This window comes from Stegostoma tigrinum, chromosome 3 (assembly GCF_030684315.1).
Source record: "Stegostoma tigrinum isolate sSteTig4 chromosome 3, sSteTig4.hap1, whole genome shotgun sequence".
Classification (NCBI taxonomy): Eukaryota; Metazoa; Chordata; class Chondrichthyes; order Orectolobiformes; family Stegostomatidae; genus Stegostoma; species Stegostoma tigrinum.
In genome coordinates, this window is record NC_081356.1 from 133544190 (window position 1) to 133569451 (window position 25262).

Consider the following 25262-nt stretch of genomic DNA (forward strand, 5'->3'; position numbering starts at 1 on the left):
AAGTGTATACAATATTCTATCTGCAACCTAACTCATGTTATGTGTAGTTTTAGCACAACCTTATGACTTTTGAATCCATTCCCTTTGAAATAAATATCAACATTGTATTGCCATTCCTATTACCTACTTGGATTTTTTTGTGATTCATGCACAAGGACCCCAAATCCCTCTGTGCTGCTGCCTTCTGTAGTCTTTCTCCATTTAACGAATATTTAGCTCCTCTATTCTTCATGCCAAAGTGTATAATAACTTTAACATTTTGCTTTTCTCATCATAGAAACTGGCAGCAATTTATATCAAATACCATTTGGAAAATTCCCTTGAAGCTAGTGTATGAAATAGATCCTGTCCACTATTCTGTGTTCTGAGGAAGGGTCACCGGATCCAAAACGTTAACTCTGTTTTCTCCTCCACAGATGCTGCCAGGCCTGCTGAGCTTTTCCAGCAAATTTGTTTTTGTTCCTGTCCACTATCGTTCTGCTAACACAGAAACCATACCGTGCTTGTGAGTACATTTCAGCAGGGAAAGCCCAATACAGATTCAAGGGACTGAAGGACCTTCTCCATGTTGTTATGCCACTCAGGCTCCAAATAAATGGAGTATTTTAATCAAGGAAAGACCCCAACAAGTTGCCAGTCGAGGACGTGCCTGCAGTTACAAACAGGAAATGCTGAGGGAACTGAGCAGGTCTGACAGCATCTCCAAAGAGAAAGAAAATAGAGTTAATGTTTCAAGTCCAGAGACCCTTCTTAAGGAACAGCAACTCATATTCTGCTTGGGAGCCCAGCAGCCCAATGTGGATTTCACAAGCTTCAAAATCTCCCCTCTCCCGGCCGCATCCCAAAACCAGCCCAGCTCGTCCCCGCCTCCCAAACCTGTTCTTCCTCTCACCTATCCCCTCCTCCCACCTCAAGCCGCACCTCCATTTCCCACCTACCATCCTCATCCCGCCCCCTATACCTATCTGTCTTCCTTGGACTGACCTATCCCCTCCCCACCTGCCCACCTACACTCACCTCTACAGGCTCCATCCCCCCCCTCTTTAACTTGTCTGTCTCCTCTCCACCTATCTTCTCCTCTATCCATCTTCGGTCCGCCTCCCCCTCTCCCCCTCTCTCCCTATTTATTCCAGAACCCTCTCCCCATCCCCCTTTTCTGATGAAGGGTCTAGGCCCGAAATGTCAGCTTTTGTGCTCCTGAGATGCTGCTTGGCCTGCTGTGTTCTTCCAACCCCACACTTTGTTATCTCTTCTTCAAAACTGCTGGGTGTTGGAAAATAGTTTCATCTTATACTTCTGACAGAGTCAGTGGAGGAGCAAGGGAGCAGCTGGTGTAGAGACCCAGTGCAAAAGACGAAGGGATACAGTAATGTTAATCATGGGGGAAGAAAAAAGAGATGCATCAAGGCTGTAAATTAAGGTCTGAAAGGGAGAGAATGAGTCTAGCTACAAACAGCAAAGTAAAGAAGATGTTGCTGTTGGGAAAGAGGGAAGAAAGAACAGAAGAACAAAGTATACAGCACAGGAACAGGATCTTCACCCCTCCAAGCTACACCAACACATTTTGCCCTTCTAAACTAAAATTGTCTTCACTTACAGAATCTGTACCCCTCTCTTCCCCTTCTATTCATGTATTCGTCCAAGTGTTTCTTCCATGCTGCTATTGTGTCTGTTTCCACCATCTCCTCTGGCAATCCATTCCAGGCACACACTACCCTTTGTGTGAAAAAACTTACCTTGTACAGTTCTTTTAAACTACTCCCCTCACACCTTGAACTTGTGTCCCCTAGAAAGCCTCATACTTTCCATTTTATCCATGCCATTCATAATCTTATAAGCTTCTATCAGGTCACATCTCAACCTCCTGCATTCCAGTGAAACCAAACCAGGTCTATCCAACCTTTCTGAGTAGCTGAAATTCCCCTAGACCATGCACATCTGGTAGATCCTCTCCAAAGCATCCACATCCCTCTAGTAATGTGATGACAATATTCCAAGTATGGTCTAACTAAAGTTCTATAAAGTTGCAGCATAACGTCTCTATCCTTATATTCAGTGCCCCTTCTAATGAAGGCAAGCATGTCACAGACCCTTTTTACCACTTTTCATACCAGCGCTACCAACTTCAGTGATCTGTGGACCTGCACACCCAGATCAATACTCCTAAGGGCTTTGCCATTCACCTTAACATTTCCACCTGTACTTGACCTTTCAAAATGCATCACCTCACATTTATCTGGATTAAACTCCATCTATCATTTTTCTGCCCATGACTCCAACTGGTCTATATCCTGCTGTATCCTCCGACAATTCTCCTCACCATCTACAACTCCATCAATCTTTGTATCATCCGCAAACTTACAAATTAAACCAGACATGTATTCCTCCAAATCATGTATGTAGACCACAAACAACAGAGGTCCCAGCGCTGATCCCTCTTGAACACGACAAGTCTCTGCCCTCCATTCTGAAGAACATCCTTCCACCGCTAGCCTCTGTCTCATATGACTAAGCCAGTTCTATATTCAACTTGCCAGCTCACACCTGCTACCATGAGGCTTCACCTTTTGTACCATTCTGCCACGAAGGACCATGTCAAAGGCTTCACTGGTCCATGTAGACAATATCAATCACTTTTCCCTCATCGATCATTTTTGTCACTTCCTCAAAAAGCCCAACCAAGTTAGTGAGACATGACCTCCCCAACACAAAACTATGCTGTCTATCACTAGTAAGTCCATTTGTTTCTAAATTTGTATAGATCTTGTCTCTGAGAATCTTTTCCAATAATTTCTCTATGACCGACTTGAGACTCACAGGCCTGTAATTTCCTGGATTATCCCTCTTACTCGTTTTAACCAATGGGACAACATTAGCTATTCTCCAGTCTTCTGGGACTGTAAGAGAATGGAAGTAAAATGAAGACCAGACATAAAGCAGTCCGTCTCCAAAGTTATTGAATTCAATGTTGAGACCTTGAGGCTGTAAAGTGTCTAAGGTAAAAATGGGGTGTCATTCCTGGAGCTTGTACCGTACTTCATTAGAACATTGCAGCAAACCCAGGACAGAAATATTCCCATGAGAGTAAGGTGGTTTATTGAAATGGCAACTAACAGGAAGGGGTGGGGGTCATTCTTACAGACAGAGTGGAGGTCTGTCCACAGAGTGGTCTCGCGGCTTGTGCTGGGTCTCCCCAGTGGAAAGGGGGCTGCATTGCGAGCGGTGAATGCAGGCCCCTCCACTGAAAGAAGTCCAAGCTCAGCACTGCTTCACACAGAAGTGGAACTCGGAGCTTGGGCATTGAGGAGGGAGGAGGTGGATGGGCAAGGGTTACACCTGTGGGTGCTGTAATTTTCTGTTTCACTTTTGTTTTTGTGCATACCATGGATGAATTTTGCGTCATGTGGAATGGGCCTTGCTCTCTAATGGAGAGGTGGAACATATGAGTGTGGAGCTGTAGAAAGGACCATCCCAGTGGAATAGTTCCACCTCATCTGGGGAGGTTCTGCTCATTCAGCAATGGCCTTTTTGAGCTCAAGTGATGAGCTTTCCTCACCCAGTACAATCCCGACCGGAAGCTGTGGGACTGTGTCAAAAACTGGGAGCTGTCCAAGTGCAATTAAAGGTATATTTCCCATATAAAAGTTCATGAACGCCAATGTCAATATTCACTAACTGGTTAGAGTTCCACATCAGCAAAGCAAATAATTTATTTCTAATCAGTGCTGAATGTGTTTAAAGTCAGATAAACCTGCCAGAGGATCATAGATCTGCTTTCGCATCAGAGAGAGAGAGAGAGAGAAATGAAGAGTCTCGGCCCGAAACATCAGCTTTCCTGCTCCTCTGATGCTGCCTGGCCTCTGTGTTCATCCAGCTTCACACCTTGTTATATGAGAGATGGCCGGTAGCGGTTGAACATGAGGGCCACCACACCTCAGGTGAGGGAAGAGGTTGAGAAGGAGAGTCGTTCGTAGTAACTTAGCCAGTGCAGGAACTGAACTGATACTGTTGGCATCACACTGTATTGTAAACCAGCCATCCAGCCAATGTGATTAACAGCGGAATCCAAAGCTAGTAAAAAATTTACATTAATTCTGCTTTCCCTTCACAGACACAACCAGACCTGCCAAGTTCCTCCAGCAATTTCTGATTTTGTTTCCAATGGTAATGAAATCGGGGGTTGCATCTGCAGGTTCAATTGCTGAGTGATATCCAACCCACACCCAGAGCGGGTGAATGGCCTCTCCCCAGTGAGAGTGCTTTGTTGACTTTGAGGAACCCAAACATCATCTCCGATTTCTCCCCACAGATGCTGCCAGACCTGCCAAGCTTTTCAGCAAGTTCTGTTTGCGTTTCTCTCACATCGCCCTGGCTTTGTTTACGCACCACTTTAAATCTATGCCCCTCTCGTTCTTAATCCTCTTATGAGTGGGAACAGCTTTGTGCTGTCTATTCTGTATTTCAGCAGACGGCCCTGAGACTCTCCTTTGGGCACAGGAGGATCCAGGAAGGAAAGTGAAATGGCTCCACAGAGGCCAGTATCCCATCACCAAATCACTCTTTATCTACATGTGGAGGGTCCTTTACAATAATCAGCTTCCTCAGAGCCAGCTCCCAGAGTGAACAGAGCCTCTGACAGTTCTGTTTACAGCTGTCAGCCATGGTTCCCTGATTCGACCCGGTAAACTGCCTCAATCATGGAACTCATATTCTATGAGGCACAGCTGGCTGCCCTTGTTAGAATCACACCAAAAGTGTCAGGCAGGCTCTGCAGGGCTCCCCATTAGACACAATTCCAACCCGACATTGACTAAATGGTATCAGCGAAGCAGATGAAGGCTTTTACAATTCAAGGACCTCAGTTGCCTATGGGAGGGAAGGTCATTCTTGATGCAGACATAATGGGGAAGCAAGGACAGGCTATTCTATGACCAGAGATAGTAGGAACTGCAGATGCTGGAGAATCCGAGATAACAAGGCATGGAGCTGGATGAACACAACAGGCCAAGAAGCGTCCTAGGAGCAGGAAAGCTGACGTTTCCAGCTTAGACCCTTTATCAGAAAATCCTGATTGAATTTTCTGATGGAAGGTCTAGCCCCGAAATGCCTGCCTTCCTGCTCCTCTGATGCTGCTTGGCCTGCTGTGTTCATCCAGCTCTACACCTTGTTAACAAAGTGTGGGGCTGGATGAACACAGCAGGCCAAGCAGCATCTTAGGAGCACAAGAGCTGATGTTTCGGGCCTAGACCCTTCATTAGAAAAGGGGGGAGGTGGAGAGGACTCTGAAATAAATAGGGAGGGGGGGAGGCAGATCGAAGGTGGATAGAGGAGAAGATAGGTGGAGAGGAGAGACTGGGTGGGGAGGTAGGGAGGGGATAGATCAGTCTGGGGAGGACAGACAGGTCAAAGGGAGTGGAATGAGGTTAGTAGGTGGGAAATGGAGGTGGAAGGAGGGGATAGGTGAGAGGAAGAACAGGTTAGGGAGGTGGGGACGAGCTGGGCTGTTTTTGGGATGCAGTGGGAGGAGGGGAGATTTTGAATCTGGTGAAATCCACATTGATGCCATTGGGCTGCAGGGTTCCCAAGTGGAATATGAGTTGCTGTTCCTGCAAACTACGGGCGGCATCATTATGGCACTGCAGGAGGCTCAAGATGGACATGTCGTCCAAGGAATGGGAGGGGGAGTTAAAATGGTTTGCAACTGGGAGGTGCAGTTGTTCACTGCGAACCGAGTGGAGGTGTTCTGCAAAGCGGTCCCCCCGCTACATCTTGTTATCTCTCTCTATTCTATGGCACCCTGTTCTGCCATTTGATGAGATATAATTGTGGCCTGAGCTGTATATTCGTGTCAGCCACCCACTCCCCCAACTCCCTTATCGGTGGAGAAACCTGTCCTGTAAGGTTGAACACAGTGGCAACTGGCAGAAATGCAGTTCCTTGTAATGTTTCAATTCACAAGTGCAGAAGGTGTTACTAAGTGAGAGTGAATGAGTCATGCAGCTCCACTGAGCCTACTCTGTACCATCAGGGAAGTGTGAAAGGGACCCAGCTTGTAAAGGAACCACACCATAATTTTATGCAAGCCAGCCGACTTCCGTGCAGAGAGCAAAAGCTAAAGCACGCTCAGAAATGCCAAGTGCCAGTTTGCTCAGTTGGTAATTCTCTCACTTTGAATTAGTTTCTCTCCCACTCTGGAGATTTCAGTAGATTGACAGCCCCAGTGGAGTACCAAGGGAAAACTACTCAGTCTGTGGTGCCGGGCTTTCGGGTAAGATATTGAATCAAGTCTGCGATCTCCAGGCCAACAGATCAGAGGATTAGATAGAGTGGACAGTGAGAGTCTTTTTCTGAGGATGATGATGTCAGCTTGTATGAGCGGACATAGCTACAAAGTGAGGGGTGATAGATTTAAGACAGATGTCAAGGCAGGTTCTTTACTCAGAGAGTGGTAAGGGCATGGAACACCCTGCCTGCCAATGTAGTTAACTCAGCCACATTAGGGGCACTTAAACAGTCCTTGGATAAGCATATGAATGATGATGGGATAGTGTAGGGGGATGGGCTTAGATTAGTTCACAGGTCGGCGCAACATCGAGGGCCGAAGGGCTTGTTTTGCGCTGTATTGTTCTATGTTCTATGTTCTAACATGTGTCCCATAACCAATCACGTTTACAAAAAAGCAACATTTTTGGTCATTATCAGATTGTTTTCACAATCTGTAACCTCATTGTCTTGCATACCCCCCACTCAATCATTATCATCAAGACAGGGGATCAGCCCTGGCTCAATGGAGAGTGTGAGAGGGCATGCCAGGAGCGACACCAGGCATACCTGAAGATGAGGTGTCAGCCTGGTAAAGCTGGTAAGGAGAACTAATCCAGAGATAGTAATAACTGCAGATGCTGAAGTCAGTGTGGAGCCCAAAGAACACGGCAGGCCGGGCACCATCAGAGGAGCAGGACCTTTCTTCCCCACTAGAAACATCACCTTTCCTGCTCCTTTGATGCTGCCTGGCCTGCTGTGTTCCTCCAGCTCCACAAAGAGAACTAATTGTCTGTCAAACACCATAAGCAGCAAGTGATAGAGAGAACTAAGTGATCCCACAACCAACGGATCAGTCCTGTCACATTCAGTAGTGAATTAATCATCCAGAAGTGCAAATAGAGGCCTTTCGAGTCTGCATCTCACCCCATCACCCTGCATTTCCCATAGATAATCCATCCGGCCTGCAATTTGGCATGGCCAAACCACCTAACCTGCTCATCTTTGGACTATGGAAGGAAACCAGCGCAAGCAGCGGAAAGCCACTCAGACACAGAGCCAACATACAAACTCCACACAGGCTGTTGCCCAAGGGTGGAATCAAACCCGGGTTCCTGGTGCTGTGACGCAGCAGTGCTAACTGCTGAGCCACCATGCTGCCTGTATGGTGCTGGGTAATTAAACAACTCACTGGGAGACGTGTCTCCGCAAATATCACTGTCTTCAATTGTGGAAGAGCCCAGCACATTAGTGTACAAGATAAGGCTGAAGCATTTGCAGCAGCCTTCGGCCAGATGTGCTGAGCAGGTGATCCATCTCGACCTCTTCAAGTGGCCTCCAAAAATAGATACCATCACTTCACACATTATAAAGGCGCTCAGCTTGATGTATGGGATAATCACTAATCTCTGGAAAGAACTAGTCAGTTCCCTGCACAGCTTGACTGTGAACAACCATGTAATTCAGGTTAGGAGCTACAAGAAGACCATGAGATGTAGGAGCAGGAGTAGGCCATTCAGCCTATCGTGTCCGCTCTGCCATTCAATGGGATAATGGCTGATCTGATCATCCTCAATTCCACCTTCCTGCCTTTCACCATAATCATTGCTTTCCTGACCAATTAAACTTTTTTCCATCTGAACTTTGAATATACTCAATGACCCAACCTCGACAGCCCTCTGTGGTAAAGAATTCCACAGATTCACTCCCCTCTGAAAGAAGAAATTACTCCTCATCTCTGTCTTAAATCTGGGTCTCCTTATTCAGAGATTTTGTCCTCTGGTCTGAGATTCTCCCGCAAGAAGAAACAACTTTTCCACATATAACTTGTCAAACCTTCTAAGAATCTTGCATGATTCAATAAGGTCGCTCTCATTCTTCGAACTTTCAATGAGTACAGGCCCAATCTACTCAACCCCTCTTCATAAGACTGTCCCTCTACACCTAGTATCAGCCAAGTAAGCCGATCATTCCCAATCAGGATTTTATATGTTCCATACTTCTAAACTCCAATGGCCCAGTTTGGAGAAGGTTTCCTTTATTCTTTATTCATTCATGGGATGAGGACATCACTGACTAATTGTCCATTCCCAATTGCCCAGAGAACAGCTAAGAGTCAACCACATTGCTGTGGGTCTGGAATCACATGTAAGCCTGACCACGTAAGGATGGCAGTTTCCTGCCAGTGAACCAGATGGGTTTTTCCCAACAATGGATTCATGGTCATCGTTAGACCGTTAGATCCAGATATTCATTGAATTCAAATTCCACCATCTGCCATGGCAGGATTCAGACCCAGGTCCCCAGAGCATTATCTAGGTCTCTGGATTAACAGTCCAAAAAGCCAACTTGCCTCCTCTGCAGAAACCACTGACCGACTACCTTCACAACACAAGCTGCAGCCATTCAGGAGGGAGGCTCCGATACCACCTTCTCCAGGGGCAATTAAAGTTAGGTATTACATCGTCTGCCTGAGATACCCACAGCCCACGAATGGATCTTGTTGAGAGAGAAATCTCTGCGATTGCTCTGTCAGCCTGTTAATTGAAACTATTTTTCAGTAAGTCTCAAAGCCCATTGAGCTGAAGGAAAATGAGTTGAGAGAGCTTTGATATTGCCACAGTAACTCTCACTTAGTCATCGCTGGAAGAATTTATTTCCAGGGAGTGACTCATTAAGCAGAGACTGAGTGTTAGTTGATGAGGTGCTGTGAGATTGATTGTCTAACAACCTCACAGAGTGGCAGCAATGTTTCTTGTTCATGGCTACTCTGATTGAGGACGTTTAGGATGGAGATAACTGATGTGTTGTGAAAACAGTATCTGGACTCTGTCCCATCCCACCAAGGGTGCTCTGACTCTGCCATTGGCAGACCTGAAGCAGTGAAGCAAAACCTGACAAGTCTTTCGTGAGGAAATGAGCTTTTCAGCAAATAATATTCAAGTACAGCAACTGAGAGGCAGTATGGAATTAAAGAGGATAAGCTGATATTTTTACATCATGTACAAGGATATTATTATACACCACCAGAGCAGGAGTCTCCTGGCACATACATAGTGACACTACCACTGCACCACAAGAGCTCCAAAGCTGATGATTGATGTTACATTGGGTACGGGGTGTTTGTTCATTAATTTGTAAGGATTTTAGGACCCTGGAACAACCAATGTGCAACAGAGAAAGGAGTACGCAATTCGGCCCCTCCACCTTGTGATGTCATGGAGCTGCTTTCACTGGGAACACATAGTACAATGTAGTCAGCATTGTTCAGACTGAAGATAGAACATAGAACGTTACAGCACAGTACAGGCCCTTCAACCTTCGATGTTGCGCCGACCTGTGAAACCAAACTGAAGCCCATCTAACCTACACTATTCCATTATCATCCATATGTTTATCCAATGATCATTTAAATACCCTTAAAGTTGGTGAGTCTATACAGTTGCAGGCAGGGCATTCCATGCCCCCACTACTCTCTGAGTAAAGAACCTACTTCTGACATCTGTCCTATATCTTTCACTCCTCAATTTTTAAACTATGACCCTTTGCGCTAGCCATCTCCATCCAAGGAAAAAGGCTCTCACTGTCCACCCTATCTAATCCTCTGATCATCTTGTATGTCTCTATTAAGTCACCTCTCGACCTTCTTCTCTCTGTCGAAAACAGCCTCAAGAACCTCAGCCTTTCCTCATAAGACCTTCCCTCCATACCAAGCAACATGCTAGTAAATCTCCTCTGCACCCTTTCCAAAGCTTCCACATCCTTCTTATAATGCGGTGACCAGAACTGTACGCAATACTCCAAGTGCGGCCGCACCAGAGTTTGTACAGCTGCAGCATAACCTCTTGGTTCCGGAACTCGATCCCTCTACCAATAAAACCTAACACACCATATGCCTTCTTAACAATCCTATCAACCTGGTTGGCAACTTTCACAGATCTATGCACATACCCACCAAGATTTCTCTGCTCATCCACACTACCAAGAATTTTACCATTAGCTCAGTACTCTGTATTCCTGTTCCTCCTTCCAAAGTGAATCACCTCACTCCTTTCCGCATTAAACTCCATTTGCCACCTCTCAGCCCATCTCTGCAGCTTATCTGTGTCCCTCTGTAACCTGCAACATCCTTCCGCACTATCCACAACTCCACCAACCTTAGTGTCATCCACAAATTTACTAACCCATCCTTCTACACCCTCATCCAGGTCATTTATAAAAATGACAAAGAGCAGTGGCCCCAAAACAGATCCTTGCAGTTGGAAGATGGAAGATTGTCAAAATGGTAAAGTGTTGCCTAGCAGTGAACTCTGAACATTCACTGTGAGGTTGAAGACAGTGTTAACCTGCATTATACAGAGCTCTATAGAACGCTTTAACTGAAGACAGTTTTTTGAACCCAAGCTCTCGGCTGTGACTCTAAAGCCGCGCAACAAAAGCCTAGTGATCTCACAGAGCTATCAAACTACAGGCTTAGGTTAATGCTATTCAGAAACTGTTCAAATCCCAGTGTGGAAATAACTTAAATTCCATTCATTAGTAGTCTCATTCATATTGATCATGAAATGATTGGATTGTTGGACAAACACGCACAATCCTTTCAGGCTAACTAAAATCTGATGTCCTCACCCCGACTGAGCCACACGTGTTTCTCACATCCTCTGAAATTTATTAATCTGCAGGACTGTATCAGACTGCCACAGGTTGCATTGTGGGCCTACTTACAGCACATGGACTGTAGCAATTCAAGGAGGCAGCTCACCATCACCTTCTCAAGGGGCGTGCTCAGCCATTCTTCACAATCATGGTTGATCATCCAATCCAATAGCCTAATCCTGCTTTCTCCCCATCGCCTTTGATCCCATTCGTCCAGAGTGCTATATCCAGTCACTTGTTGAATACATCCAATATCTTAGTATCAACTACTTCCTGTGGTAATGAATCCCACAGGCTCACCACTCTTTGAGTGAACAAAAGTCTCCTCATCGCCATCCTAAATCTTCGACCCCGAATCTCATACTGTGACCCATGGTTCTGGACACACCCACCATCAGGAACATCTTCCCTGCATCTACCCAGTCCAGCCATGTTAGAATTCCCATAAGTCTCTTTGAAAACCCCCTTCATTCATCTGAACTCCAGGGAAAACATCCCAACCTCATTCTCCCCATATACATCAGACCCACCATCCCCAGAATTAGCTTGGCAAACCTTCGCTGCACTCCCTCGAGAGCAAAAGCATATTTCCTTAGAAAAGGAGAACAAAACTGCACACAATATTCTAGGTGTGGTCTGACCAAGGCCCTGTATAACTGCAACAACATCCCTGCTCCTGTACTCAAAACCTTTCGCAATGAAGGCCAACATACCATTCATCTTCTTTACCACCTGCTGAGCCTGCATGCTTGCCTTCAGCGTCTGGTGCACAAGGACACCCAGGTCCCACTGCACACTCCCCTCTCCCAATTTACAGCCAATCAGATAGTAATCTGCCTTCTTGTTTTTGCTTCCAAAGTGAATACCCTCACATTTATCCAAATTATACTGCATCTGCCATTGATTTTCCCACTCACCCTGCCTGTCCGGATCATGCTGAAGGATCTTTGTATCCTTGTCTCAGTTCACCCACCCACCCAACTTGGCGTCTTCTGCAAACTTGGAGATGTTACATTTTGTTACCTCACCCAAATCATCAACACACATTGTGAATAGCTGGGGTCCCAGCACTGATCCCTGTGGCACCCCACTAGTGAGTGCTCGTCATTCCTACTCTTTGCTTCCTCCCTGCCAACCAGTTTCCTATCCATCTTTCTCCGGCTGCTTTAAAAATTCTTACGCAGAAAGCAGGCATCTCTAGTTGGCTCAGCATTTACTTCTGTCCCCAACTGTCCTTGAGATGGTGGTAGTGAGCTACTTTCTTGAACGACTGCAGTCCATGTGCGCCAAGTAGACACCAAATTGGGAATTCCAGGATGTTGACCCAGTGACACTGAGTGAATGACAATATAATTCCAAGTCAGGATGGTGAGTTAGGTCAGAAGCCACACATTACCAGGTTATAGCCCAACAGGTTTATTTAAAATCACAAGCTTCAGAAGCATTGTTCCTTTATGAGCTCCAAAAGCTTGTGATTTCAAGTAAACCTGTTGGATGCTGGAGAATCCAAGATAACAAAGTGTGGAGCTGGATGAACACAGCAGGCCAAACAGCATCTCAGGAGCACAAAAGCTGATGTTTCGGGCCTAGACCCTTCATCAGAGAGGGGGATGGGGTGAGGGTTCTGGAATAAATAGGGAGAGAGGGGGAGGCGGACCGAAGATGGAGAGAAAAGAAGATAGGTGGAGAGGAGAGTATAGGTGGGGAGGTAGGGAGGGGATAGGTCAGACTGAGGAGGACGGACAGGTCAAAGGGGCAGGATGAGGTTAGTAGGTAGGAGATGGGGGTGCGGCTTGAGGTGGGAGGGGGAGATAGGTGAGAGGAAGAACAGGTTAGGGATGCGGGGACGAGTTGGGCTGGTTTTGGGATGCAGTGGGGGGAGGGAATGAACTGGACTGGTTTTGGGATGCAGTGGGGGGAGGGGACGAGCTGGGCTGGTTTTTGGGATGCAGTAGGGGAAGGGGAGATTTTGAAGCTTGTAAAATCCACATTGATACCATTGGGCCGCAGGGTTCCCAAGCGGAATATGAGTTGCTGTTCCTGTAACCTTCGGGTGGCATCGTTGTGGCACTGCAGGAGGCCCAGGATGGACATGTCGTCTGAGGAATGGGAGGTGGATTTGAAATGGTTCGCGACTGGGAGGTGCAGTTGTTTATTGTGAACGGAGCGGAGGTGTTCTGCAAAGCGGTCCCCAAGCCTCCACTTGGTTTCCCCGATGTAGAGGAGGCCACACGGCGTACAGTGGATGCAGTATAGCACATTGGCAGATGTGCAGGTGAACATCTGCTTAATATGGAAGGTCATCTTGGGGCCTGGGATGGGGGTGAGGGAGGAGGTGTGGGGGCAGGAGTAGCACTTCCTGCGGTTGCAGGGGAAGGTGCCGGGTCTGGTGGGGTTGGAGGGCAGTGTGGAGCCGACAAAGGAGGCACGGAGAGAGTGGTCTCTCCAGAAGGCAGACAAGGGTGAAGTGGGGAAATATTTTTGGTGGTGGGGTCAGATTGTAGATGGCGGAAGTGTCGGAGGATGATGCGTTGGATCCGGGGGTTGGTGGGGTGATATGTGAGGTTGAGGGGGATTCTCTTATGGCGGTTATTGCGGGGATGGGGTGTGAGGGATGAGGTGCGGGAAATGCAGGAGACACGGTCAAGGCGTTCTTGACCACTGCGGGAGTGTAGTTGCGGTCCTTGAAGAACGAGGACATCTGGGATGTATGCGAGTGGAATACCTCATCCTGGGAGCAGATGCAGCAGAGGCGAAGGAATTGGGAACAAGGGATGGAATTTTTGCAGGAAGGTGGGTGGGAGGAGGTGTATTCTAGGTAGCTGTGGGAGTCAGTGGGCTTGAAATGGATATCAGTTTGTAGGTGGTTGCCTGAGATGGAGACAGACAGGTCCAGGAAGGTGAGGGATGTGTTGGAGATGGTCCAGGTGAACTTAAGGTTGGGGTGGAAGGTGTTGGTGAAGTGGATGAACTGCCTGAGCTCCTCTTGGGAGCACGAGGCGGTGCCAATACAGTCATCAATGTAACGGAGGAAGAGGTGGGGTTTTGGGCCAGTGTAGGTACGGAAGAGGGATTGTTCCACATATCAACTCATCTCCACTTATCTGGATAACAAACTGTGGAGCTGGATGAACACAGCAGGTGTGGTCCTGAGATGCTGCTTGGCCTGCTGTGTTCATCCAGCTCCACATTTTGTTATCTTAGATTCTCCAGCATCTGCAGTTCCCATTATCATTTCCACTTATCTGGACTCCAATTTCTCCCCCTTGGTCCAGGAACTCCCTACCTACATCCATGACACCACCCACACCCTCCACCTCTTCCAGCACTTCCAACTCCCTGGTCCCCAACACCTCATTTTTACCATGGACGTCCAGCCCCTATACACCTGCATCCCCCATGCTGATGGCCTAAAGGCCCTCCGCTTCTTCCTGTCCCGAAGACCCGACCAGTCCCCCTCCACTGACACCCTCATCCGCCCAGCCGAACTCGTCCTTACTATCAACAACTTCTCTTTCAATTCTTCCCACTTCCTACAGACAAAGGGAGTGGCCATGGGTACCCACATGGGCCCAAGCTATGCTTGCCTCTTTGTAGGTTACACAGAACAGTCCGTCTTCCGTACCTACACTGGAGTGGTAAGCTAGTTCACTCTAGCTAGCTCAGCCTGCATGCCTACATTGTTGCCCTTATTTAAGTTTAAAACGTTCGCTCCAGACCCACCCATCTCCCTTTAAAACTGGATGTAAAATTCAACCACATTGTGGTCCCTGCTACCAATAGATGCCTTTACTCTGAGATTATTAATTAAACCTTTCATATTACACAATACCAAGTCTAATATATTCAAGACCAGCATTTATTGTCCATCCCTAATTACCAAGAGGGCAGTTAAAGCCAACCACATTACTGTGGGTCTGCAGCCACATGTAGGCCGGACCAGGTAAGGATAGCAGTTTCCTTCCCTGCAGGACATTAGTGAACCAGGTGGGTTTCTCCCCCACAACAATCTTAATTCCAGAATTTTTATTGGATTCAAATTCCACCATCTGCTGTGGCAGGATTTGAACCTGGGTGCCCAGAACATTGTCTGAGTTTCAGAATTAACAGTCTGGTGATCATACCATCACCTGCCCTTGAACATAATGTATTCTCTGGATGATACTAGAATGTGCTGCTCTACGAAACTGTCTCGAAGGCATTAATGTTCTCCTCGTCCAATCTATTACTGTTGATCTGATTTTCCATTTTTTTCAGAATTGCTCAGTGAGCGCTTTTGGTGGTTGGGGTCCTGTTGGGACCTTAGTTGATGGCACATCCTGGCGATGTTGGTTGGTAGATGGTCATTGTATTTCGGGGCCTATGAGCCATTGTTAACTAATGCCTCTTGGCTGTACCTATGAGCTACTTACATTGAGCTCCTTTCCTCAACCCATCACACTGCCAACTCTTCACTGAACATTGGGTTGAGAATGGTTAATTATTCGACGTATTATTGAGTTGCTGTAGTTTCCATCCTCATAACAGACTTTCTCATTGTCGTATAACGAACATTGGAAGAACGTAATGTAATTGACATGTCGCTCCCAGGAGCCCATTACCAGCCATGAACAGAGAGAGTAATGCAAGGGCTGGCACTGAGTGTGGTTCACCTTATGCAGAGGTCAGATCTCAGTGTGCATTCTCGAGATTGTAAAAACATAAAGAATTTGCAGAATGATGCGTTGCCTCTAGCTATGGCTAGACTATGCAAACATTTCCAAGGCTGGCCCCTTTTTAAAAGTTGATGCAAAGGTGCCAGGACGGAGGCTAAATTATGTGTGAACTTTCTGTAATAATTCACTAGTGCAAGGAAAGACCCAAACTCCATTACAGACATGGGAGCCGGGGCACTTTGGATCACCCTCATGTTATCTTCCAATGGAGGTAACCCAGTCTTGTCAACTCTATAGCCCAAGTAGGTCACTTGAGGTCCTGGAACACGTGTTTCCCTTCTAAGGCATATGCACGCCCGGAAGAAACATCTAAGGGCTATGTCTAAGTTATTTAAATGCTTCCTATTGGTCTTCCCTGTTAATAGCATGTCATTGAAGGGTCCTGACCTGAAACATCAGCTTTTCTATTCCTCTAATGCTAACTGGCCTGTTGTGTTCCTCCAGCTCCACACTGTGTTATCTCTGACTCCAGCATCTGCAGTTCTCACTACCTCTATGGAAGTAGGCACGCTGTTAGCTGAGTTAGAGGTAGCAACGTTGTATCTAACCCCAAGCTGTCTCTGTCCTGGGAGTGTTTGATGGGGACAGTGTAGAGAAAGCTTTACTCTGTATCTAACCCCATGCTGTTCCTGTGTTGGGAGTGTTTGATGGGGGACAGTGTAGAGAGAGCTTTACTCTGTATGTAACCCCGTGTTCTCCCTGTTCTGGAAGTGTTCCCTGCGTCAATGTATTAATTATAGAACATAGAACAGTACAGCACAGTGCAGGCCCTTCAGCACAGATGTTGTGCTGAACTTTTACCCAAAACCTAAGGTCTATCTAACCTCCACCCCTACATTATAATATCATCCGTATGCCTATCCAATAGCTGCTTAAATGCCGCTAATGAGGCCGACTCTACCACCCTCTCCGGCAATGCATTCCATACCCCTTCCACTCTCTGAGTAAAGAACCTACCTCTGATGTCTCCCCTATATCTACCTCCACGCACTTTAAAACTATGCCCCCTCATAATAGCTACCTCCACCCTAGGTAAAAGTCTCTGCCTGTCTACTCTATCTACTCATTTTGTACACCTCTATCAAATACAATTATATAAGTTCGTTGTCAGCCTTCATTGGGCCAGCAGCTGTTCTGTATCTGTTCTCCCCAAGTGACCTCAATGATGGCAGGGCTGCAATATGGAACCATTTCGACCTGATTCGCAGTCTCGTACCTTGCAGTTACCCGCCCTGCTCAAAGCCTGTAGCCTGCCTTCCTCACTTACTTAACTCCCCCTCCCATTCTTTAGATGACATGTCCATCATGGGCCTCCTGCAGTGCCACAATGATGCCACCCGAATGTTGCAGGAACAGCAACTCATATTCCGCTTGGGAACCCTGCAGCCCAATGGTATCAATGTGGGCTTCACAAGCTTCAAAATCTCCCCCGCACCCACTGCATCCCAAAACCAGCCCAGCTCGTCCCCGCCTCCCTAACCTGTTCTTCCTCTCACCTATCCCCTCCTCCCACCTCAAGCCGCTCCTCCATTTGCCACCTACTAACCTCATCCCGCCTCCTTTGACCTGTCCGTCTTCCCTGGACTGACCTATCCCCTCCCCACCTCCCCACCTATACTCTCCTCTCCACCTATCTTCTTCTCTATCTATCTTCGGTCCGCCTCCCCCTCTCTCCCTATTTATTCCAGTTCCCTCCCCCCATCCCCCTCTCTGATGAAAGGTCTAGGCCCGAAACGTCAGCTTTTGTGCTCCTGAGATGCTGCTTGGCCTGCTGTGTTCATCCAGCTCCACACTTTGTTATCTTGGATTCTCCAGCATCTGCAGCTCCCATTGTCTCTTCCTCACTTGCTCGTCTGGTGGTTTTGAGAAGCTGTGTCCCTGATTGCCAGCAGGGGCCAGCATTGCATCGTGATGAGAAAAGTCCTCTCACTGCCACCTGATGACAGAATATAAAGACTGCCGGCAGCTCACTCTCAAACCAAATCAGAGACTGATACAGAAAACCATTCAGCCCGTTGCGCCTGTCCCTGTTCCTGGAAAGACCAGCATTTAAATAGCACCTTTCACAACCACAGTAATTTTGTACTGTAATTGTTCCTGTACTGTAATCAAGACTTATTTGTGCATAGGAGGCTCAAATAGCAATGTGATTGTGTACAAGGAACTTGTTGTAATGATTCCATTTGAGGGGTAAACACTAAAATAGAGACCAGGGACCCCTTCCTAAAATTAGGGTCTTGTACATCAATCTAACAGAGAGAGCCTCAGTTGAACATTTCCTTCAGGCTGATCCCCTATGTCAGAGCTGCTCTCTGTAGTGCTGCGTTGGCTGTGCTGGTTAGATTTCCAGTGCCTGGATCCTGGGTATGGGGTTCACTCCATGTAATATTCCTGACTCAGAGGCTAGACTCTGGAGTTGTGGAACCACAGGCCCAACCACGTGGTCCCCTGTACCTCAAGCTAACCTTATGCTCTGAGCTCTCTCCCCGTAGCTTTGTACATACATTCACTTCAGACTGTCCCGTCCAGTCCACTTCAAGTTGTCTTATTAAAGAATGTGCCCTTGTATTTCTTTGATTATGCTACCAATTATATCAAGTCTGTGCTCTTCTGGTTACCAACTGCTCTGTTGCTAGAAACAAATTACTTTTGTAATTATTCAGTCTCAGGCAGCATTTATTGCCAGTTCCTCACTGCCCCGGTGAAAGTGGTGGTGAGCTGCCTTCTTGAAACACTGCAGTCCATGTGCTATCAGTAGACCCACGATACCCTTATGGAGGGTGTTCTAATCAACCAAAAAAACAATTCATGATGTTAAGTTGCTCGATCTAACCTCCCCTCCTCTGAGGTGAACAGCCCCAGTCATATTAACTGAAGCTCCTTGGCTCTGGTAACATTCTCTTAATTCCCCTCTCTATCCTCAGCAAGGCTTCACTAACCTTCCTGAATGGTTGTGCCCAGAATTAGCCTCATTCTTCCAGAGCAGTAATCAATGAATTGTGAAGGCTTGGCCTAATATCCATGCTACAGTCCTGCATACCTGTATTTATAAAATCAACAGTCTTGTGAAGATTTTTCAACAGCCCCTTTCCTGCCTGTCCTCCCACTTCCCAAAGTGAGCTGCTTTGTCCTGGATGGTGTCGAGCTTCTGGATGTTGTTGGGGCTGCCCCCATCCAGGCAAGTGGGGAGTATTCCATCACACTCCTGACTTGTGCCTTGTAGATGGTGGGACAGGCTTTAGTCAGGTGTTAGTTGCTGCAGTGTTGTTAGCCTTTGACCTGCCCTTGTGGTTTTATAAAACAAGGGCAACTGAGTTTCTTGTCAATGGTAAGACCCCAGAATGTTGATAGCGGGGGAGTGAGTGATTGAATGCCATTTGAATGTCAAGGGATGATGGTTAGGATCTCTCTTATTGGAGGTGATCATTGCCTACCATTTGTATGGTGCAAATATTAATTGCTACTTGTCAGCCTAAGCCTGAATATTGTCCAGATCTTGTTTCATTTGGAAATGGGCTGCATCAGTATCTGAGGAGTAGTGAACACGGCTGAGAATTTGTGCAATCATCAGTGAACATCCCCACTTCTGACCTTATAATGGAGGGAAGGTCATAGGGGCACAGGTTGACACAGTGGTTAGCACTGCAGCCTCAAGCGTCAGGGACCCGGGTTTGATTCCACCCTCAGGCAACTGTCTGTGTGGAGTTTGCACATTCTCCCCGTGTCTGCGTGGGTTTCCTCCAGGTGCTCCGGTTTGCTCCCACAGTCCAAAGATGTGCAAGCTAGGTAGATCAGCCATGCTAAAATTGCCCGTAGTGTTCAGGGGTGTGTGGGATATAGGGGGATGTTCCTAGGGGCGGTGTGGACTTGATGGGCCAAAGGGCCTGTTTCCACACTGTAGAGAATCTAATCTAATCATGAAGCAACTGAAGATGGTTGAGCGGAGGACACTACGCTGAGGAACTCCTGCAGAGATGTCCTGGACCTGAGATGGCTGACATCCAACAACCTCAAACATCTTTCTGTGTGCCAGGTATGACTCCAACCGGTAGAGGGCTTGCCTGCCTGATGCCCATTGATTCCAGTACTGCCAGGGCCCCTTGATGCCACATTCAGTCAAATGCAGCCGTGATGTCAAGGAATGTCACTCATCTCACCCTCTGGAATTCAGCGCTACTGTCCATGTTTGAACCCAGGCTGTAATGAGATCAGGAGCTGAGTGGCCCTGGCAGAACCCAAACTGAGCAGGTTATTGCGGAGCAGGTGCTGCTTAATAACAGAGTTACTGACACCTTCCATCACTTTACTGATGATAGAGAGGAAGCTAATGGGACAGTAATTGGCTGGTTTGGATTTGTCCTGTTTTTCCTATGTATCGGAATACCTGGGCAATTTTCTGCATTGTTGGGTAGATGGCAGTGTTGTAACTGTACTGGAACAGCTTGGCTAGGGAAGTGTCTGGTTTTTTTTTGATTTTGCTGCACTGACATGCAGCGGACTGGTGACCAGTGTCTGTGTTTCTCCCTGCTCTCTCATACTTCCATGGGACATTGCCTTTGAACTGAGGATCTCACTGTCCATTTCAGAGGGCATCAAAGAGTCAATCGCCCGTTGGGAGTGGTCTGGAGTCACATGCAGGCCAGACCAGGTGAAAATTAGAGATTTCTATTCATAGAGTTACAGAATCATATAGCATGGAAAAAGGTCCTTCAGTCCAATCAATCCATGCCGACCATGTTCCCAAACTAGCCTAATCCCACCTGCCTGTGCTTGGCCCATGCCTCTCCAAACCCTTCCTATTCAGGTGGTCATCCAAACGTCTTTTGAACATTGTAACCTGCATCCAGCACTTTCTCTGGACGTTCATTCCACACATGAACTACTGTCTGTGTAAAAAGTTGCCCCCCAAGATCTTTTTTAAATCTTTATCCTCTCACCTTAAAAATATGCCTCCTAGTTTGGAAATTCACCCACCCTCAGAAAATCTTTCCCTAAACAGAATAAGGGACCCAGACGAGTCTACATGACAGTTTCACTATCAGGCTACATCTTTAATTCCACATATTGGGAATTGAATTTAAATCCTACAGCTACTGTGCAGGCTTTGAACTCCTGCTCCCAGAATATTAGTCTGTGTCTCTGAAATATTAACGCAGGGCCATCAACACCATGCCACCACATCTGCCTTCAGCCAAAATTCTGTACAGCTGAGGCTTAGCTTCTACTCTCTTTATCATTTAGCTTTTTAGGTTTCATGGAATGACAGAATTGTTACAGTGCAGAAGAAGCCATTCAGCCAATCATGCCTGCATTGGTTCTATTACCCAGTGTCAATCTCCTGTCTTTTCCCCATATTAACTGTGCACCATTTCTACCCAAATAACCATCCAATGCCCCTCTTGAATGCCTTAATGGAGCCTACCTCGACCACATTCCCAAGCAGTGCATTCCATACCATGATAATATGATAGCCGTTTTGGTATGTATAGGAGATGATGGCCTAGCGGTATTATTGCTGGTCTATTAATCCAGATGCAGTGATTGTAACAAGGTCAGCCAGGTAGACATCATTGAATATGACTTCCCTGATTGAGGCTGTCAATCTGGTCCAATCAGGGACCCCCAGCTGACAGATATTCACAGCAGTGTCAGAGGTTCTGTTGACTGAGAGCTGGTCCTAAGGGAGCTAGATCAGAGTTAAGGACTCTCCATGTGTAAATAAAGGGTGACTTGGTAACAGGATGTCACCCTCTGTGGAGTTATTTCAGTGGCAACGAGAGTGGGAGATGCTCCTGAAGAAATTCGCTCAGAAAACTAGAGGGTATAGGTTTAAGATGAAAGGGGGAAGATTTAAAAGGGATCTCAGGGGTAACTTTTCCACACAGAAAGTGGTGCATGTATGGAACAAGGTGCCAAAGGAAGTGGTGATGGCTGATGCAATTACGACACTTAAAGGCATCAGATAGATATATGAATAGGAAGGGTTTAGAGGGATATAGGCCAAATGTTGGCAAATGCGACCAGAATAATTTAGAATACCTAGTAAACATGGACAAGTTGGACTGAAGGTTTTGTTTCTATGCTGTACACGCCTCTGACTCTATAAGCCTACAACAGCCATCTTTGAGTTGGGGTAAGCATGGTGTTGTTATTTGCAAAGCCTGACTCATTTGATCCTGTCGTAGAAGACAGGGCCCAGTATGGGAAAGAAAGCATAATTCTTTCCAGGCAAATGACATTGGAGCAAATGAAAAGCAACCAAAAGTCCTCCTGGCAGCTTGCAGACCCATAGCGTTTTCAGTTATTAGGAGCCTAACTTGCCCTGGGGCATCAGACAGCAAAATCTTTCAAGAGTTGACGGATTTAGTCGAGGAATATTATGACCCCCAAGCCTCCACTAATTCTGAGACACTGTTGGGTTGACTCGGCATTTTAAGAATCGGGGAATCCATGTCGGGGTTTTTGACGAGGTTCAGATGACCAGCAGAGGCAAGTGACTTTGGTGTAATCATTAATGAGATACTGAGAGCACAACTAGAATGTGGGATTAATGATGTAACCATGCAAAAACATGCAAATGGACTTCAAACAGGCACTACAACTGGCATTTTCAGGGAAAATGCAGCCAGTGGAGGATATGAAGTGCAGAGTATTCCAATGGAAGACGAAACCCTCAACAGTCTGACTGAGTTTGGACGACACCACTTGAGTGAAGGCAGTTGCAAAGCTTCACTCAGGCCATATCCTAAAAAGAGCATCTTTAGGTCGGCCAAAGGCAAAACCCTAGAACAAAGCCCATGGCCTAACAGTCAAAACTTCCTTCAGGATTCAGGCCAAACCATTATATGAGACTACCAAATTGAGATACTGTCTGCCTGTGTAATTTTTCAGCAGACCATAGAGAACATTTTACAAGGTCTACCATAGGTCACCATTTATCTCCACATGCTATTAACAGAGAAGACCAATAGGGAGCATTTAAATAACTTAAATCTTGTCCTTAGATATTTCTTTCAGGTGTTCGTATGCCTTAGAAGGGAAAAACATGTGTTCCAGACACCTCAAGAGACCTACTTGGGCTATAAAGTTGACAAGACTGGGTTACACTCATTGGAAGATAAAGTGAGGGCGATCCAAGGAGCCCCGGCTGTCATGTCTATACTGGAGTTTGGGTCTTTCCTTGCAGTAGTGAATTATTACAGAAAGTTCATACATAACTTAGCCTCCGTCCCGGCACCTTTGCATCATTTTTAAAAAGGGGTCAGCCTTGGAAACGTTTGCGTAGTCTAGCCTTAACTTTCAGGGAAGTGAAGAAACAGTGATCATCCTCTAAGGTGTTTGCACCCTCTGATCTGGTATTGACATGCAATGTCTCCCCATAAGGTATTGGGTTACTATTAGCTCACGGGTGGCCCAATAGAGAGGAGTGCTCAATAGCATATACAACCAGGACTTTGGCTAATGCAAAGCATAATTATGCCCAAATAGGGAAGGAAGGTTTGGTGGTCATATTTTGAGTCAGGAAGTTCCACCAAGTCCTTTTAAGATGTAAATTTGTAATAAGTACGGACCACAAAGCTCTGCGAGATCTACTTAAAGAGGACAAGGCAGTGCTGCCCATAGCTTCAGGGTGAGTTCAGTGGTTGGCTCTAACACTCAGTCCGTATAATTACAAGTTGGAACACTGACAGGGAGGCCAAGTCGCAAATGTGGATGCATTGAGCCGCCTTCTGCTGGCAGATATACGACCAGTAGTACCACCACTGGAACGGTCCGTAATTTTTTTTCATCTTCTGGGCACACTTCTAGTCACAGCTGACAATTTCAGACTTTTGATGCCTGAAGACGAGAATGAATTTCTTCCAAGATACCCTCGGCGTAAGAGATGAGTGCTACATGAGTTGTAGGAACCTGCCATGGCGCTAAAATGACCCGGGACGAGCTATAACTTAGAGAACAAGATTATATGCTTGGGCTACGATGGGCAGGAATGTATTGATTGGAACAAGGTTAGATAAGTGGATCTCCTAGAATATGAGTTCCTTGATTGTGGCTGTTGTCTGGTTCAATCAAGGAGTACTGGCTGACAGATATAATCAGGAGTGTCAGAGGTTTCATTCACTCTGAGAGCTGGCCCTGAAGGAGCCATATCAGAACTAAGGACTCTCCATGTAAGTAAAGGGTGACTTGGTGGCTGACTTGGTGGCAGGATATTGGCTCCTATGGAGTTATTTCACAGAGACCCAGGAATGTTCTAATGGCAGCAGATGCTGGAACATAAATTCAATAAAAATCTGAAGTTAAAATTCTAATGATGATGTTAAATTCATTGTTGATTATTATAAAGAAAAGCATCTGGCTCACTAATGTCTTTTAAGGAGGGAAATCTGCCATCCTTACCTGATCTGACCTAAGCGTGACACCAGATCCGACGCAGTATGGGTGACTCTTAACAATTGGGGATGGGCAATAAATGCTGCCCAGCTGGTAACACTGTCATTCCAAGAATAAATAAAAAATAAAAGTCTCTAACTACTCACTGGTAAAAATGTTTTGTTTCTTACATCACCATTGCTCTTTCGCACATCATTTTATATCTAAATCCTAAATGAGCAGGAACTGTTTCTCCAGATCTTCGCTCTCCCGCCCGCCCATGATTTCACCATGTCAGAACTATCTTGAGGACTTCATGTACCATCTAAGCCCCTGCCACCCAAGTCTCTCATGAGACTAATTGTTCCTTTTTCTCACTCAGAAAGTCCCGTGTTTAAAGTGTGGGACCTTGCCTTTGTCTATACTGAAACCCAACTGTGTCTGTTTATTTGAACTACCAATATCTCACTTCCACCCATAAAGTTATGCTTCCAACGAGAGTGTACACAATGTGTCTTATCTCTCTGTCATCTGTCAGTGAAATCCATTCTCTTCTTTTCACTTAAGTTGTTTATCTAGCTTTCCCATCAGTGCTGAATCTGTATGCTGTGATGAATTGGGGTGGAAACAGCTTGTCCGAGTGCACTGTGTATAATAGTTAGTGTGTGGCCTGGCTTCCAGCCAATAATCCTTTGTTTACGAGGAGGTAGCCAAATGTCATCAAGGAATGGTCAGATCCACCCACTTTTACTGAAATTGTGCCTGGCAGCACATCTAAGATTCAGCCAGGAACAAGATTTAATAGATACAGTGACACAGGAAAAGTGCAGCATCTATTTGTATCTGAGGGGACAGTTCTCTCCTAAAGGGACATTGTTCACTGTGTGACCTACCTAGGGACAGCTGCACTGTCTTTTGGGTGAGCAACTTACTTGAGACCCCACCAGCCCTCTGTGACAAATGTAAATCATGTCCTCCCATATCCAGCCATGAATGGTGGTGGATGATTAAACAAGCCATTGAAGAAGGAGGGTCCACAAATATCCCCATCCTCAATGATGGAAGAGCCCAGCACGTCAGTGCAAAAGATAACGCTGAAGCACTTGCAGCAATCTTCAGCGAGAAATGTCAAGTAGAATATCCATCTCAGCTTCTTCCAGTGGTCCCCAGCATTGCAGATGCCAGTCTTTGGCCAATTCAGTTCACTCCACTTGATAAAGAAATGTTTGGAGGCACCGAAAGCTGCAAAAGCTATAG

The 25262-nt window shown here is 46.4% G+C and overlaps 1 protein-coding gene across 7 annotated transcripts in view; it reads right to left on the bottom strand.

Annotated features, from left to right (window-relative positions):
* phf24 (PHD finger protein 24) overlaps positions 1–25262 on the bottom strand; it is a 175387-nt gene that overhangs the window by 131955 nt on the left and 18170 nt on the right. The gene's annotated exons all lie outside the window — the stretch shown is intronic.